The sequence below is a fragment of the Panthera onca genome, chromosome E3 (genome assembly GCF_046562875.1).
Source record: "Panthera onca isolate mPanOnc1 chromosome E3, mPanOnc1 haplotype 2, whole genome shotgun sequence".
Classification (NCBI taxonomy): Eukaryota; Metazoa; Chordata; class Mammalia; order Carnivora; family Felidae; genus Panthera; species Panthera onca.
Genome location: NC_138354.1, coordinates 16,024,146 through 16,041,274, shown reverse-complemented (window position 1 = coordinate 16,041,274; position 17,129 = coordinate 16,024,146). Strand labels below are relative to the sequence as shown.

The window sequence follows — 17,129 nt, the reverse complement described above, 5'->3', positions numbered from 1 at the left end:
TCATCAAGAGGTGGAATCCATTTCTTTTTCCCTTGAACATGGACTTAGTCACATGCCTATGACTTCCAAGTCCAGGTCATAAAAGATGATATGACTTCCACCTGGCTCTCTCTCTCTTGGCATTGTTTCTCTAGCAACTCATTTTCCATTACTTAAGAAAGCCCAGGCCAGGGGCGCCTGGGTGGCTCGGTCGGTTGGGCCTCCGACTTTGGCTCAGGTCATGATCTCACCGTCCGTGAGTTCGAGCCCCGCGTCGGGCTCTGTGCTGACCACTCAGAGCCTGGAGCCTGTTTCAGATTCTGTGTCTCCCTCTCTCTCTGCCCCTCCCCTGTTCATGCTCTGTCTCTCTCTGTTTCAAGAATAAATAAACGTTAAAAAAAAAAAGAAAGCCCAGGCCACATGGGCAAGTTACATGTAGGTGTTCCATCAGAGCCCCAGCTAAGGTCCCAGCTGATAGCTCACGTTAACCACCAGGTATTTGAGCCAAGAAACGTTCAGATGACTCCAGTCACAGTCAATATTTAAAGACAACTACACCAGAGACCTTGAGCAAAACCACCTAGTTGAGTCTAATCAGCCTCCAGAATTGTGAGACTAATCATGAATGTTGTTACTTTACACCACTAAGCTTAGGATGGTTTGTTATACAGCAATAGATAACTGATATACAGAGTGACTTTCAAATATAAATGATATTATGTCAGTCCTACACTTGACAGCATTTAATGGTTTAGAATTCAGTTAAATAAAATAAAATAAAATAAAATAAAATAAAATAAAATAAAATAAAAACAAGACCAAATCCTAGATCTGGTTGGGCCTGTCCTCTTCTAACCCTTGCCTCTTGTTCATTGTGCTCCAGCAAAAGGGTTTCTTTTCTGCTCCTATAAATACCAAGTATTTTTCTTCCATAGGACCCTGGCACATGCTCTTCCCTGCATGAAATGGACTTCCATGCTATGGTTAGATCTTTCTTGTCTCTCAGGCCTCAGCTCAAGCATCAGCTCTACAGAGGATTTCTCTCTCATCTTGTCTAAAGAAGGAACTCATTCTCCTTCCCATAATATCACCCTGCTTAGTTCCCTCAGAGCATATATCACATTAAAAAATTAGCTTGTTATTTATTTTTTAAATTGTATGTCCTCCTCCCCAAATTAGGACCTGAGCACCATATGGCAGGAGTCTCATCTTGTTCATTCTCAGAATGTAGTTGGCACATACTAGGCATACAATAAATGTCTTGAGAATGAATGATCATCAATGGAGGGAGATATTGGGATTTGCCACCTTTATATGGAGATCCTACCTACCATTGAAACATTTCATCTGATAGCATTTCCTATTATTGAATCTGAACTAATTAAAAGGGAATAACCTTTCACTGGTTATCATCAATCACTCTTTTCTCATTCATTCATTCATTCATTCATCAAGTACAAGATTTCTTCTCCCAGAAGGTGAGGGTAAGCAAACAATAAGCATTAAAGATATAATGTAAGGTTAGGATATGATAAGTCTATGAAGAAAAAGCAGGGCAAGAGGATAGAGAATGAGGGCGTACTGCTTAGAGGAAGGGTTAAGAAAGGCCTCTCTGACAAGATGAATTGAGCAAAGACTTGAATGAAGTGAGAAATGGAGTCACATGAAGATCTGAGAGTCTTCCAACACAGAGATCAGCAAGTACAGGGTCCCTGAGAAAGGAATGTGCCTGATGTGTTTGAGAAACCACGGAGAGACCAGTGTGGCCAGAACAGAAGAGAGAGGCAGAAGATGACGTCAGAGGATCATGGGGGCCTGTCAGAAAGAGTTTCTGAGCCCCTAGTAAGGTCTTTGGTTTTTATTCTAAGAATTTTGGAGGTTGTTGGATGGTTGAGTAACTTGTCTTTGTTTTAAAGAACATTCTAGCTGCTTGTTGAGAAATTGAACATGGAGGGACAAGAGAGGGAGCAGGACAATGAAGAGGAGCTATGTCAACTTCCTTTGATCACTCCAGGCCAAGTTTTGAGCAGGGACTCTGAGAAAATATGACCCAGCCCCAGATTCCTTCACCTTCACATTCAGTGCCTGGGAAGGCCCAGTGGGGTCAGGCTGTGGAGGCTTCTTGGGAAATCACTGGCTTCTCAAACCAATATCTTCATTCACTCCTTTGATGTTGGAGACAATGCCTGTCTCTCCTACTACATCTGCTCCATCCAATTGCAAAAAGAGTGGAGTGTCTTTAGCTCAGGAGTGTGTGTTGCTCAAGAGTTCACACAAAGAGAAATCATTGTTACAGGCTCCCAGTTGAAGTGTATTAGTTATGACTCAACGTAGCCCTTGGGCAGCAGTGGATTTCTAAATAATGAATGTTCCTTCAACACCTCTTTCCCCAAGTTTGTCAATGAAACCCACACTTTGAGAGGGACAAGAAATGGAAAAGAAAGGACAAGAAACCAACCATACCGGTCTGTATAAAAACCAAGTTCCTTAAAATTGTTTCTGCTTTCTCTAATAACATTTAATTTAGCTTTTTTTTCTTTTTCAGTTCCTTTGACCTATGTATGTTTTTTTTTAATTTCCAAAATTTTTAATTTTTTTAAATGTTTATTTATTTGTGCGAGAGAGAGAGACAGACAGACAGACAGACAGAGCATGAATGGGGGAAGAGCAGAGAGAGAGAAAGAGACAGAATTTGAAGCAGGCTCCAGGCTCTGAGCTGTCAGCACAGAGCCAATGCAGGGCTCGAACCCACGAACTGTGAGATCATGACCTGAGCCAAAGTTAGGGCACTTAATGGACTGAGCCACCCAAGCGCCCCTCCAAATGGGGGGTTTTCCCTCTCAGTAAATTTGAACATTGTCTATTCTGTCATTGAATGAAGCATGTATTTTACATTTGGGAAACTATTTTTCATTTATTGGATTATAGAAAGGAATGGACAAGAGTGAGGCAAGGTAGACAAGGGTGTCACTAGGGCTGTGTCCCTCTGTTCCTTGCCACCTTCTTGGTCCCCTGTCCCCCACCCCAAGGACCATTCTCCCAGCATGCTTGTTAAATGGCATATTGTGCATAATGAGGGATTACCAAATGAGATATCCAAAAGGCATAATTCTTTTCTTCATGGAATTCATTTTATTTAATTTGTTTACCCATAAAGTTCATTAAATGTGTACATTATCTGGGGGCTTCTGAATATCTACACCAACTGTTAAACACGACGTTAGCAGAGTCTTAAAACAAGCTTCATTTTGTAACTGTGAAGATAGGCAGCCAGGGCAAGTGAGTTGTCCATAATCTGGCAGCAATCTGGAGAACACACAGCCCTCTGCAGTCACTTGGTCAGAGTGTGTTGACTGGCTGCGTGGTGGCACTGCCCCTCTTTCATCTGCCAGCTCAGTGACTGAAGCCTCATGCCAAACCTGGCCATCTAACCCAGGGACCTGGGAGCCCTCTTTTGATTTTCCTTTCATGCTCCCCACCTGATATGCTTGCTCTCCCAGTCCTATTTGATTGTACCTCTGGACCACCTCTTCTGTGTGCCTCCCTCTCCTTCATCCCACAACCACTGTTTCAATCTCGCTATCATCATTTCTGTCCCAGAGTACTCCTAGGTAGTGTCTTTTAAACTCCTTCTTTTAATCAGAGAGCTGTTATCAAAACAGCTAAATTTAGACACTTAGTATCATCACACACTGACTTTTAAGTGATCCAGGTAGCATTTCTGAATGTTTAAAATGTTTAGGCAATCTAATTACTGTATAACCCCAAGAAGACACAATTTGACTCCTAAATTCACTGAGTGGTATGCATTAAGTATGTACAGCTTTTTGTATGTCAATCATGCCTCAATAAAGTGGGGCTAAAAAAAGACACAACTTTAGAGAAAACAAACTATATAGGCACCCTTTTTCATTAACTTTAATCGTTATTAACTTACTTCAACCGTGATCTCATTAGGCCATAATGAAAATGATCATTTGTAACTCATCGGATTTGCTTAGACCCAAGCGCTATTGCTAATGTATTTTGCTATATCTAGAAGTGGAAAATCATTTTCTCTTTCCACTTTGCTTAAGTTGCTTCACAGCATATTTAGTTAAGCTTCATTCTGGTTCACCAGAACAAAGGCATCCCTGGCTGCCCTGGTGTGAATGCTCGCATTGTCTGACTTTATTGTGTCCTATTTCCGTGGGGAAAATTCCAGAGGTGGTGGGGGAGCAGACTTTACCAGCTCACAGCTTTCCTCCCTAACTAAATACTTGAGGAACAGGCATGGATTTAAGAATATGAGAGATAAGCCAAAGTAGGGCTGGAATCCTTTCTTGTGCCAATTATAGAATTGGAAGGGAGAGCAGAGAAGCAAAAGCATGGACCTGACCCCCAACTTTCTTGAAGACTTACCCAGTTCTCACCAAGTCCTTCTTTCTCTCCTTCCTCCCCTGTTTCCCTCTCATCTCCTTTTTTAGGTGTTCTGGGAACCAAAGGGAAGAGATACTAATCTTATTTCCATAAGCAATTTTTTTTTTTTTTTTTATGGAGGGGAGTCCAATAAACACTATTTCTGATAAAAAAAAAAAAAAAACCTGCTCAGCTCTCAAAATGTTGCTTTCTTCACTCTCCATTTTTTTTCCTTTTCTTATCTCTCAGCACTCAATTTCATGGAACACCTCTGGATACAAATTTCCTCCTTTGACTCTTGGGTCTTTTCAATGTGCTGTCTTATATTTCCATGTTGTTTATTTTGCATTTGGAATTAAAAGCTGTTTCATTTGGGCTGAGAGAAAGCATAAAGAAAAGCAGATGAATTATTTCTGTCTCCACTAGAGTTAACATCAACTATCTTTTCAGGTTTCTCCCCTATCCCACCTGTTCCATGAGAATTGGCCAGTTGTAAAGTTTTATACTGAGTAGGAACAGTCAATGTTCTCCTCAGGTTTGAGTGTTTTTCATTTACTTCAAGAATAAAGTCACTTTCACCTCTATTTGATGAGCCTGGTCTCTATTTACCCAACTAGGAAAAGTACATGTGTTTTTTCTGTCCCCTCAGGCCTCCGAGGAAAGAGTTTGGAGCAGGGCCAAGCTATCCCAGCCTTTGCCCTCAATTGCACACAGAGTGGAGAGTCTCTTAGCTCAGGAGTCTGTGCTGCTCAAGAGTTTGCATAAACACAATGTTGAGAAATACCTCTTGTGGAGTCAGTGCAAAAGGCAAAGGACAAACTGGTTGCCCCCTGAGATGGAGACATTACCAAGCTGGCTTTAGTTGTTTCATATTGGACCCCCTGTGAGAATAGCTGACCTAAGTGTCACTCTGCTCTAATTACTTGGTGAGTTACTTAAGTCTCTTTGGAACCCAATTTCTTCAAAATTAGGGATGACACCACATGTTCCCTAAGATCCTTGCATCTTGGCTATTCTATGAGTTAATTAGTGAGTTTTGTTTTCCAATAAGCACACACCCAAAATAGTGCTGTGGTTCTCAAGGTAGGCCTTATGTGAGTTCCTATAATCTTGTAATCACCCAAAATAAGGGAGGAGTATTCAAGGGAAAAGATCCTTCCTTCCCTCCCTCCCTCCCTCCCTCCTTCCTTCCTTTCTTCCTTCCTTCCTTCCTTCCTTCCTCCCTCCCTCCCTCCCTCCCTCCCTCCCTCCCTCCCTCCCTCCCTCCGTCCCTCCTAGCTTTATTGTTTTCTGATAGTTTATAATTACTTTCTACAATCTTTTCTCTTTTGAGACTAGAGTTGACATTTACAAATAGCCATTTGAGCTAGCTCTTTGAAGAAGTGAGTGGTCGAGCATGATGCCACAACCTTGGCTACAACAGTTTCCCAGAGAGCAGTCTGTGAACTCTGAAATGCTGTCTGCCAGTCATGAAGCCACAGTTCACACTTCTTGCCAAATTCAAAATTCCATATGAAAAATATCCTTAATGTCAAAGGAGTAAAGCACTAGGGCCTTCTCTTCCTTTTAATCTGTTTATTGTCTTAGTTCTGAAATTTTTAGCTGCTGACTTTGATGTCTGTTTTGGTAATATTCAATACTCCCACTACTTTTTTCTTTAAAACTTACTGACTTGTCCAGCTTCTTAGGAAGATCTTTTGTGTTTTATATGTCAACATATATAAACTAATAACTGGAGAAACATTCTACATGTTCCAGGTTACTTTAAAATTAGACCAAATCTTTATTTACAATTTACTTTTTAGCTTTCATCAAAGCAGTTAACCATTAAAGAGAATAGAATCTTCTGACCTTTCCACCATTTTCATGGGTTATAGCGTGCCTCTTGGGCATGGATGAATGTTATAGGCAGGTGGTTTCTAGCCCAGTATAACCAGGATTACCATTTCTAACTACACCGTTGTGCAGATGTAGAGTGAAAAGCTACTTGACAGGGAGCTATATTAGGAATTCAGGCAACATGCAGATGGCTGGATTTATTGGGCCCCTTTCATTTCAATCAGAAAATTCTATACTTCTGTGGTTCTGACCCTTTTCCTACCTTCTACATACCCTTGTTTTTGCAGGCAGCTTCTGACGTGCCTCCCAATAATCTTGCCTCCTGGCATTCACTCCCTTGTATAATGCCTTCCTCTTAAGTATAGGCTGGACCTGGTGACTTGTTTCTAAGGAACAGAATACACAAAGGTGATGCGATGTCACTTCTAGGACTAAGTTACAAAAGATTGGGACTTCCATCTCATTAGCACATTCTTTCTTGCTGGCACCCTCTCTTGCTCTTTCTGCTTGCTCACTCTGATAAAGCGAGCTGCCATATGGAGAGGAACTGAGGGTAGCCCGTGGACGACAGCTTCAGAGAATTGAAGCCCTCAGTCCAACAACCAGTGAGGAAGTGAATCCAACAATCAGAACAATGTAAGGGAGCTTTGAGGCAGATCCTTCTGCAGTCATGCCTTCAGATAAGACTGCAGCCCTGGCTGACAACTTGATGAAACCTTGTAAGAACCCAGAGAGACAGGACACAGCTAGGCTGTGGGTTCCTGGAAGCCTGGACTCCTGTCTGACAGAAACTCTGAGATGACAGGTATTGTCATTTAGGCCACTAAAGATTTTACAGTTGGGGGTCATCTGTTGTGCAGCAGTAAATAACCAACACTTCATCCAGGACTATCAAGAACCCTCAGTCTCTCTCTCGCTCTCTCTTTTTCTTTCTTTTTAATGTGTATTTATTTTTGAGAGAGAGAGAGAACAAGCAGGGTAGGGGCAGAAAGAGAAGGGACAGAGGATCTGAAGCGGGCTCTGTGCTGACAGCAGAGAGCCCAACGTGGGGCTCAAACTTATGAACCGTGAGATCATGATCTGAACCGAGGTTGGATGCTCAACCAACTGAGCCACCCAGGCACCCCAAGAACCCTCACTCTCTTAAACGTGCTTCATCTACCAGGACTCCTTTCAGTGTGTCAAGTGTTTCATTTACAGATTTAATTTTACTGAAATTTGCTATCAAAGGGGTTGGACTCAGTCATCTCAAAAGATCCCCTCACCTATAAAGTTCAGAGTCAACTTCTTTGCTCCAAAAAAATAATCACTCACTTTTCATCCTCATGAAATAAAAAGGGTTAATTGGCCACAGTTGCTGGCACAAGACTAACTGGCTGGCTGTAAGAGGGCTGCTGGTGCGAGCGGGTTCAGGAGCAGGGTGAGCCGTCATGGCCCCTGCAAGCTCCTCTCACTTCCACCCTCTGGAGAAGCTCTGGTCCTCACTGCCAGCCACCCCCTCCCCACTGGGAGGGCTCCGACTCAAAAGCTTACCGTTTGTTCTTATTCTGGTTCCTGTCTTGTAGCATTATAGATATTTCTGTGATTTCTTTTTTGTTTCTTTTGAAAGGACACTTGAACTTATAGTAAAAAAAAAAACAAAAAAAAAAAGTGCCTGAATTCTCCCTTCTCTTCTTCCTTTGAGGGCACTGAGACAGAGACAGTTTAAGTGGCAGCCAAGCCCTGGACTCCTTCCTTCAAATGGTAGGGCATTGTTAACCCTGAAGTACCTCACTGGGAAATGAACTTTAAGCCTCCCTTAGAATGGTGACAATGATACGGGCACACCCTGGATGGCCTGACATCTCGTGCTACCGCCTAAACCCTGCAGAGATGTGTGAAAGTGACACTGCTGGCTTGAAATTCTTCCCTATTTCCTTTTCTCTTATTTTCCTTCTTTTCTGTCCCCTTCTCCCTCTCTTCATACCACCTTCCTATATCACCTGCCATAGGCAAAGGCATTAAAAGAGGGTTTTTTGTGGAGGGAGGGAGCCTGGGTGGCTCATTCAATTGAGCATCTGACTTTGGCTCAGGTCATGATCTCTCAGTTGGTGGGTTCGAGCCCCATGTAGGGCTCTGTGCTGACAGCTTGCTCAAAGCCTGGAACCAGCTTAGGATTCTGTGTCTCCTTCTCTCTCTCCCCCTCCTCCAATTGTGCTCTGTCTCTCAAAAATAAATAAATGTAAAGATTTTTTTTAACTTAAAAAAGAGGGTTTTGGTTTTGTTTTTTATTTTTTCTGTTTTGTTTTTACAAAAACCATACTGATATACCTCAATTAAAAACAAACAAACAGGGGGGCCTGGGTGACTCATTTGGTTGAACATCCGACTCTTGATCTCAGCTCAGGCCTTGATCTCATCTCGGGGTGATGAGTTCAAGCCCCATGTTGGGCTCTGTGCTGGGTGTGAAGCCTTCTTAAAAAAAAAAAAAAAAAATATATATATATATATATATATATATATAGAGAGAGAGAGAGAGAGAGAGAGAGAGAGACAACATATATAGAGAGAGAGACAAACAACAAATTCCAGAATTCTTTCTCTCTCAGCCCCAGGCATTCTAACAAGCTTTCATGATCCCCATTTTGAGGTTACAGTCTGTGTCCAGGGCCTGGTTGACAGGTTCCCTAGGGTACAGTGGAGGTTGTTGTGGAATAACAGATTTCCTGGGGCTACACGGGCCTGGAGATAAATGGAAGGTCACATCGACAGTCATGAATACGCTAAATGTCTCTCTGGGTCTTACTCTCACCTGCTGTGGTAGGATCGTCCTTCCACCATTAAGGCCAGTCTCCTAAGAATGTTTTACAGGTGAGAACTGGCAACTTTGCTACCCCAGGGCATCCAATGCATTCTTCCCCAGCCCCCACCTCCCAGCCTTGGTCTTCTTGGTTGATATCCACAGCCCTTTGACAGGACTTACCCCTGCTGGGCCAGTGGCACCCTTGTAGACATTGGTATCCCTGTGGAGAGTACTGTGCCCTGAAGTCTCTAGAGTTAAAAAATGTTTAAAAGTGCCAGTATTGGTCAAAGTCTTACGGGCAAGCATCATATCAATTCAGGCTAATTAAAAAAAAAAAAAAAAGGAACGAGGAGTGCCTGGGTGGCTCAGTTGGTCAAGTGCCTGACTTAGGCTCAGGTCATGATCTCATGGTTCATGGGTTCAAGCCCTGAACTGGGCTCTGTGCTGACAGTGCAGAGCCTGCTTGGGATTCTCTCTCTCCACCCCCTCCTCGCTCAAAACAAATAAAGACAGAAACTTAAAAAAAAAAAAAAAAAAAGGAAAAGAAAAGGAACTTCTTGTTAAAATGATATTGGATAGTTTTCAAAATTCCTGGATAACCAAAGAAAACATGATGAGGATGTCTCTAGACAGAAACAAACGTCCAGATCCTATCTGGGGGCTATTTCAGTGAAGAGATCCCTCTCCAAGATGCCCTGGCTGTACACCCAGACTGTCCCACTGACACCAGAAATCTGTCACTGTCACCTCCAGAAGAAATGAGATGGAGATGCTGCCACTGCATCTACTTCCTGACACAAGGCCCGTGGGTCTCCCCCATACATTACCTCCAGCAAAGCTGAGAAAAGCAAATGTCTAATGTTTTCAGCTCTTTCAGTGGGAGGTGGGCTGTCTCCTTAGGTGGGGATTGCCAAGTGTAAGAGCACTTTAGATCCTGGGTACCCCTGGGTGAGAACAGATGTCCACCGCAGTGGGGCTACATCCACTTGACACTTGAGTCCCCCAGCCTCCCCTGAGCCGCACTGACATTTGTGTACCAAAGTGCATGGTGTGGACCCCAGTGCCCATAGAATCACTTGTGAGAACTGCTTCTTCAGCCTGAGCTGTGAAGTCTGACTCCTGGTGATCTCTTTATGCCCCTCCTCATCTCCTCTAAAACACCTGCTGAAATCTGTTCCTGGAAGGGCTATCTCGCCCATCCAGGGTAACAGTCCCCCCACCACAGCCTAAGTCAAGGAAATCATGAAAACTCTTTCCTAAATACATGGAACATTTTGCCTATTTTCTAAACAAGCAAGTGGTTGAGGGGGTCCTGGTAGGTATGACAGAGTATCCCGGCAGGCAGAGCTGGGATTTAAATGTGTTCCGTGTCTGGGCCTAAGTGGTTCCCTTCCTCCCAAATATCTATCTGCATCTACTGACTTGTATGGGGAGACTCTGGGGGAAAATCAACTTCAGTCTTGTTTACAATTTACAACTACACTTGTCGGGACCAATGGAAGGAGACTATGGAAACTACCATATTCCTCATGGCACCTGGTGTGATAGCCACATGTTTAAACAGGGCCAGGGTGAGGAGGAAAGAGGAGGTGTATGCAGGAAACAGCCCTGGGTCTGATGTCAGAACCCATCCTAGGAGTGTGTTTTGCTCCAGGGAGAACAGCCATGTCTGTCAGTTGAGAAAAGGTTTTACTACAATATGCCAGTTTAGGGCCCAGACAACAGTGTTCCAGCCTCCACAACTTAGCATAGTACTGAGGGAGGGAGTTGTTTTGTTTACTTGTTTGATTCTGTTACTTGCTTCTCAATGGACATTTGTGGTGGGGGGAATCAGCAGGTATTTGCCCCTCAGGTATGCGGTGACAGAAAGAGGCGGGGGGGGGGGGGGGGGACAGGTCACTCAGAGGTGACTCCTTTGTGGAAATGTTGGGCTGCCTGCTAGAGTTTGGGATTGGTGGCAATAATGCTGCTGAGGCAGTGGCAGCAGTGGATTGCTGCCAGTTGGTGTGGGGTCTATGCACTGGAATATCTGAGAATGTGTGGGGACCGGCGGCTGCAGGGTCTTGGCTCAGCCAGCATGACACTAGCAATGGTGGAAGATTTACAGACAGTGAGGGTGTTTCAGGGAAATAGAGGCCAGAGGCAGTGGTGTATTTGGTCTCAGAGAGGCAGTTCTGAGGACCTGTGGGGCGATGACTGCACAGTGCCCATTCAGTAAGCAATAGAAAGAGTGATGATGATAATGGTGATAATAATAGGTAGTATTTATGGAGCATGGTGGCTACTATTCTAAGTGCTTTCCATGTATTTCTTCTCTTAGTCCTCACTACAACCCTAGTGAGTAGATATTTTTATCATCGTCCGTCTACAAGTCAGGCTTGGACAGGTTATATGGCAGATTGCATTTTCCAAAGATGGCTGCCACAATATGTCCTAACCCACGTGTTATTTTGCAGTGTGACTTTGATCCTCCTACCATTGAAAGATGGGGTCTATTCTCCTCCACGTGAATCTTGATCAGGCTTCTGAATCTCTTGTAACCTATGGAATGCAGCAGAAATGAGGCAATGTGACCTCAAAGCCTAGGTCACAAAGGAGATGCACTTTCCACCTTCTTTACAGAAATACTTATGCTGGGGGTGCCTGAGTGGCTCAGTCAGTGAAGCATCTGACTTCGGCTCAGGTCATGATCTCATGGTTCATGTGTTTGAGTCCCATAAAGGGTTTGCTGCCCACTTCAGATCTTCTGTCCCCCTCTCTCTCTTCCCCTTCCTTGTTCATGCTCTCTCTCTCTCTCTCTCTCTCTCTCTCTCAAAAATAAATAAACATAATGTGGCAATAATGTTTATTCATTTTTTTTTATTTTTTTTTAACATTTATTTATTTTTGAGAGAGAGAGAGAGCACGAACAAGGGAGGGTCAGAGAAAGAGGGAGACGCAGGATCTGAAACAGGCTCCAGGCTCTGAGCTGTCAGCACAGAGCCCGACGCGGGGCTTGAACCCACGGACCGCGAGATCATGACCTGAGCAGAAGTCGGATGCTCAACCGACTGAGCCACCCAGGCGCCCCTGTTTATTCATTTTTGAGAGAGAGAGAGAGAGAGAGAGAGAGCAAGCATGAGCGGGGGAGGGGCAGAGAAAGTGGAGACAGAATCCAACGCAGGCTCCAGGCTCTGAGCTGTCGGCACAGAGCCTGATGCATGGCTTGAACCCACAAACCATGAGATCATGACCTGAGCCGAAATTGGACGCTTAACTGACTGAGCCACCCAGGTGCCCCAAACATTTTTTTAAGAAAGAAATACTTATCCTTGAACCCTGAGCTACCATGGAAGCAGTCTGACTGCTGTGAGGCCACCATGCTGTGAGGAAGCTCAAACTTACCCACAAGGAGTGACCACATAGAGAGGTCCTGAAACTACCTGAAGAGGGAGAGATATCCAGCAAACCCCAGCTCCTCCACCCCCTGCTATTCCAGTTCCAACCACTGTCTGATTGTAACCACATGAAAGACACTGAGCCAACTCAAACCCTGCTGAAACTCCCAACCACAGAAACCATGAGAAATAATAAAATGATTGCTGCTGTTTTAAGCCACTAAGTTTTGGGATAATTTGTAATGCAGCAATAGATAAATAACAACTTGCCCACAGCATGTAAGTGGTGAGGCTGAAATTTGAGCCATCAGTCTGTTGAACAAAAAACACACATACACATGAAGGCACTTTTTTGAGATCTCCGGATATATACCTGGAGAGGAGAACTGATTCTTGGATAATCATCTAGTATTCGAATTTCACAAGATCCATTTATAATTTTATTGTGAAGTTGTTTGTACCTACAAGTTGAGGAGGTCTGAGATGTTCAAATTACATAGGAAAGTCAGATTTAAAAAATAGCTATGTCTGTTTCCTCTCTAGCATGTGAATGACAAGAGTCAAAAATGCTTCTCAAAGACTCACCCTAGAGGGGAGGGGCTGGTTAAAAAATGCTGATTCCCAAGTGCCACCTGAATCTCTGAATCTGAATCTCTTAAAGGTAGGACTAGGAATCTGAATTTTTACCACCTCTCCAGGTGATTCTTAAGTACATTAGAATTTGAAAACAGCTGCTCAACAATATCATTTAACCTGGAGACTATTCAAGGTGAGGGTTACTAAAATGCCCTCCTCAGGAAAATCATACACTCCCCAACCCTTCAATCAATGTTACTGCCTGAATTTGCCTGATCATAAGGATCACCTGGAGGGAGGTTTCACAAAAATGCACATTTCTAGGCATCTTCTCTGATGGGAATCAGATATGAAGCAAAGCCCAGGAATCTGCATTTTGCATTAGTTGTTAAATGTTCTTCTAAGTAACTACACAATTTGATGTGTTTCATGTAGTTATTGGAATACAGATCAGTTAAATTTGGGATAGCATTTACCCAAATGATAATCTTAGTCTTCAAATAGCAGTTTATTTTAAGCCATTGCTTTTGGAAAAACTTTCACTGAATGCTGCATTTTTCTTTTATACATAGAGACAAAGATTAAGATAACAAGAGTTAGCATTCATTGAGCACCTGGTGTGGGTCAGTCACCATGTATTTAAACCTTCCTCAAACCCTCTGAGGCAGGTATTACTGCCACCCCCATTTTATAGATGAAGATACTGAGGCGAAGGGTGATTAAAGCTTCAATTCCAACCTATGCTCTTAACCTACACAATCCTGCCCCTCTACTCTTATTCCAGACCAATTCCTTTGATGCTCAAAATGTGCCTTTATTCAACACTTTTGGAAATGTATTTCTTATATAAAAGAGGTTTACCTTGTGTTGTATCCAACTCATGGCCAAAAAGTTGCTAGAAGTCTCCTTGTTCCTAAACACCGAGGCATCTTCTAAAAAATATTTTCTATACCAGCAAGAAAAGATCACCAACACAATTATTAAATAAAGTAAAGATTTTTGTTAATGATTTTTTGATAATTTATTCTTGGGCTTCCTGTGAATTGTTGAGTTCAGAGTATCATGGGAAGTCTCTAATCAGGAAACAAAATTATAAACATTCATAAGAGTTGTGTTTGAAGACAGCTGCTTTTAACACATGGTTCCACTAAGAATTCGATACCTTGGCAGGGTTAATTTATTATGTATTTTGCTTTAAACAGAAAGCATGCACATTGATTAGATCAAAAGTATTCTTGCTCTCATATAGCAAGGAGAGTGCATATAAGAAAAGAAAGTGTGGTGTGCAGGGACAGCCAGGTACTGCTGGCATGTGGCTTCACTGCTGGCTGTGATATGGACTGTGAGCAAATTAACTCACCTCTTTAGGGGTGGCATTTTAGCTTCCTCAGAGAATCTCAGAAATCCTTAGGGAGGGAACCCTATAGAACCGACTTGCTGCACTCGTACAGATTGAATATTCTTGGTGATAGAATGCGGGAGAATGCAGAGACATTTAGGTTAGCCAAGCAGGATGAAAAATGGTCTGGAAATGGCCATGAAAAGGAGAAAGATGCCCCAACCCATCTCCTGCTGTGTCTATGGGGAAAACATTGATTAGGTCACAGCAGGTTTCCAGTGAGAGACTAGGTTTGGTGCGTAAGAGAACTGGAGAGCTAGAAGGAAAAGAATGTGTTTCAGTTACTCTTTCTGCATAATGTATAACCCCAAAGATTTAGAGGCTTAAAACATAATCCTTTTTTTTTTTTTTTTTTTTTTTTTTTTAATGGTTCTGGTATAGTTGACCGGATTCGGCTAGGTGATTTTCACTTGGGTTGCTCATGCTGTTAGTATGGTTGGGACTGGAGTTATCTCAAAGCCATCTTCAGTCCCATGTTGGGTGACTAATATTGGCTGTCAGCTGAGACCTGGGGCTGTTGGCTGGGAGATCTAAGTGCAGCCTCCCTGTGTGGCCTGGACTTCCTCCCAGCGTGGTGACTGGGCTCAAAGAGCAAACATTCCAAGAAGACCATGAAGAAGTATCACCTTTTATGATCTAGACTTGGAAATACAGAGGGTCACTTCTGCCATAGTTACAGACCCTCTTGGCTTCAAAGGAACACAGACTCAACCTTGACAGGAGCAGGGTCAACATCACAGAGAAAAGTGTGTTGCATGGGGAATCTCATTGCAACCATCTTGGAAAATACAATCTGCCACAGAGGGTGTGTACAAAGAGCAGAATATTAGAGCTCAAGAATTCAGAAATCTGGACGTTTGAAAGGATCGCAAAGGCCACTCCTATAGGCAATTTAGGTGGAATGGAAGCAAAGGTCATCAGAGTTGAGGGAGATCTGGGCGATGAGTCAGGGTAATTGCATGGCCATTGGATGGACACTGACATCCTCAGGAAAGCTAAGGGCTTGAGAGAGTGTGATAAAAGCAGAGAGAGCAAACAAAATCTTCTGAGTTTTGCCTTTGGGTCTGGGATGGTAAAGAAAGTAATCTCTGTGGGGAGGACTTCTCTTTTATGTGGGGAAACATATTTGCTGTGGGCCTATTTTTTTGTGCAAAGACACTAATGGTTAACATTTTTACAGTACTCATTCATTCATTCAGAATGTACTTCCTAAGTACCTACTCTGGTCAGGTCTGTCTTAGATGCTGACATAGATGCTGATACAGTGGTGAACAAAATAGACAAAGATCTCTACCCTTGTGAGGCTTATATTTTAGTGATAGAGACAAACATAAAAGAGGTTTTTTGTTTTAACGCTTAGTTCTTTGTCTTGAGAGAGAGATAGAGAGCAAGCAGGGGAGGGGCAGAGAGAGAGAGAGAGAGAGAGAGAGGGAGAGTGAGGATCTCCAGCAGGCTCCACACCATCAGTATGGAGCCCAACGTGGGACTTGACCCCACAAACCATGAGATCATGACCCGAGCCAAAACCAAAAGTCGGTTGCCTAACTGACTGAACCACTCAGGGGCCCCTAAAATAGTTTCTTTTCTTTTCTTTTCTTTTTTTTTTTTTTGAAGAATAATGCACATTATATTATATAGTGATAAATACTAAAGGAAAAAGTCCAAATTCTCTGTGCATCTTAGATCATAGCACAGGAGTTAAGAGCATGGATCTGGGAACCAGACTGCTGGAGTTTGAATCCCAGTTCTGCAACTTATTAGCTGTGTGATTTTTGGCAGGTTACTTGGCTTTTCTGAACCTCAGTTTCCTTATCTGTACACCATGGAAAACAATAGTTTTTGCATCAACAGTTGTCGTCAGGATTAAATGAGCTAATACAGTAAAAGAACTTAGAACAGGATGACAGGGACAGGAGGCCTGGAGGGGGAAGTCACAGGCTTCAGAGTTCCTCCTGAAGCTCAGGGACCAAGCTTATCCTACCAGTCAGGGTACCTGTGCTGGGGTTCATAGATCTGGGGAGGAACAGATCTCAATGAAGACATGTCACAGGGGCCTCAGGCTGCCCCAGGGTAGTATGTGGGATGGCAGCGTGCAGATGAAATCTCAGCAGACTTCAGGATTTAACCCTGGGTTCAGCCTAGTTCAGACCACAGGGAAATATCTGTTTTCACCTGGATGCAGAAACAAGACCTTGGAACTTAGTTATACTGATAGAGTAGAATGGAAGGGGAGAGGTAGTGAATAATCCATTCACTGCATCCTAGTAACAAACAGAGCATCCAAGTGAAATTGAGAAGTGGTTTCCCACAGGGGAGCTACATAGGTGGAAAGCGGGAGACACCTGAATCAGACAGGCCTAGGTTTTAATTGAAGCCCTCCCCCCCTTTTTTAAAAAAAACTTCCAGTTAGTTAACATACAGTGTAATGTCAGTTTCAGGTGTATAATATAGCGATTCAACACTCCTGATACGAAGTTCTACCTCTTAAGTAATAGGGCGAGTTACTTAATCCTCTCAGACTTACTTTTCTCCTGAAAACTGGGGATAATGATACCTACCTTATACAGATCGTATGAAGTTTAAATACAACATATCAAGAGGCCGACAGTGTCTAGCTCTTAGATGTGTGCTCAGTGGATGGCTTCATCGCCTAGTGAGACAGCGGGTCATCCATGTACATAGGATGTTTACTGGTCCACTCCTCATCATTTAAAAATGAGCATTTCCAAAAAAAAAAAAAAAAAAAATGAGCATTTCCTCTGTACTGGCAGTTATGAAA

General features: G+C 43.1%; 1 long non-coding RNA gene across 2 annotated transcripts; it reads right to left on the bottom strand.

The window, feature by feature from the left end:
- Positions 1-4,064: 4,064 nt before the first annotated feature.
- Positions 4,065-11,552, bottom strand: LOC132689395 (uncharacterized). Of its 2 annotated transcripts, XR_009614986.3 has the most exons (4): positions 11,475-11,532; positions 9,179-9,246; positions 6,490-6,602; positions 4,065-4,753 (listed from the first exon to the last, which is right to left on the bottom strand). It is a non-coding gene; the product is annotated as an uncharacterized LOC132689395 (long non-coding RNA). The 2 variants fall into 2 exon arrangements; XR_009614987.3 differs by lacking the exon at positions 9,179-9,246 and having other exon boundaries at positions 4,068-4,753; positions 11,475-11,552.
- Positions 11,553-17,129: the final 5,577 nt, after the last annotated feature.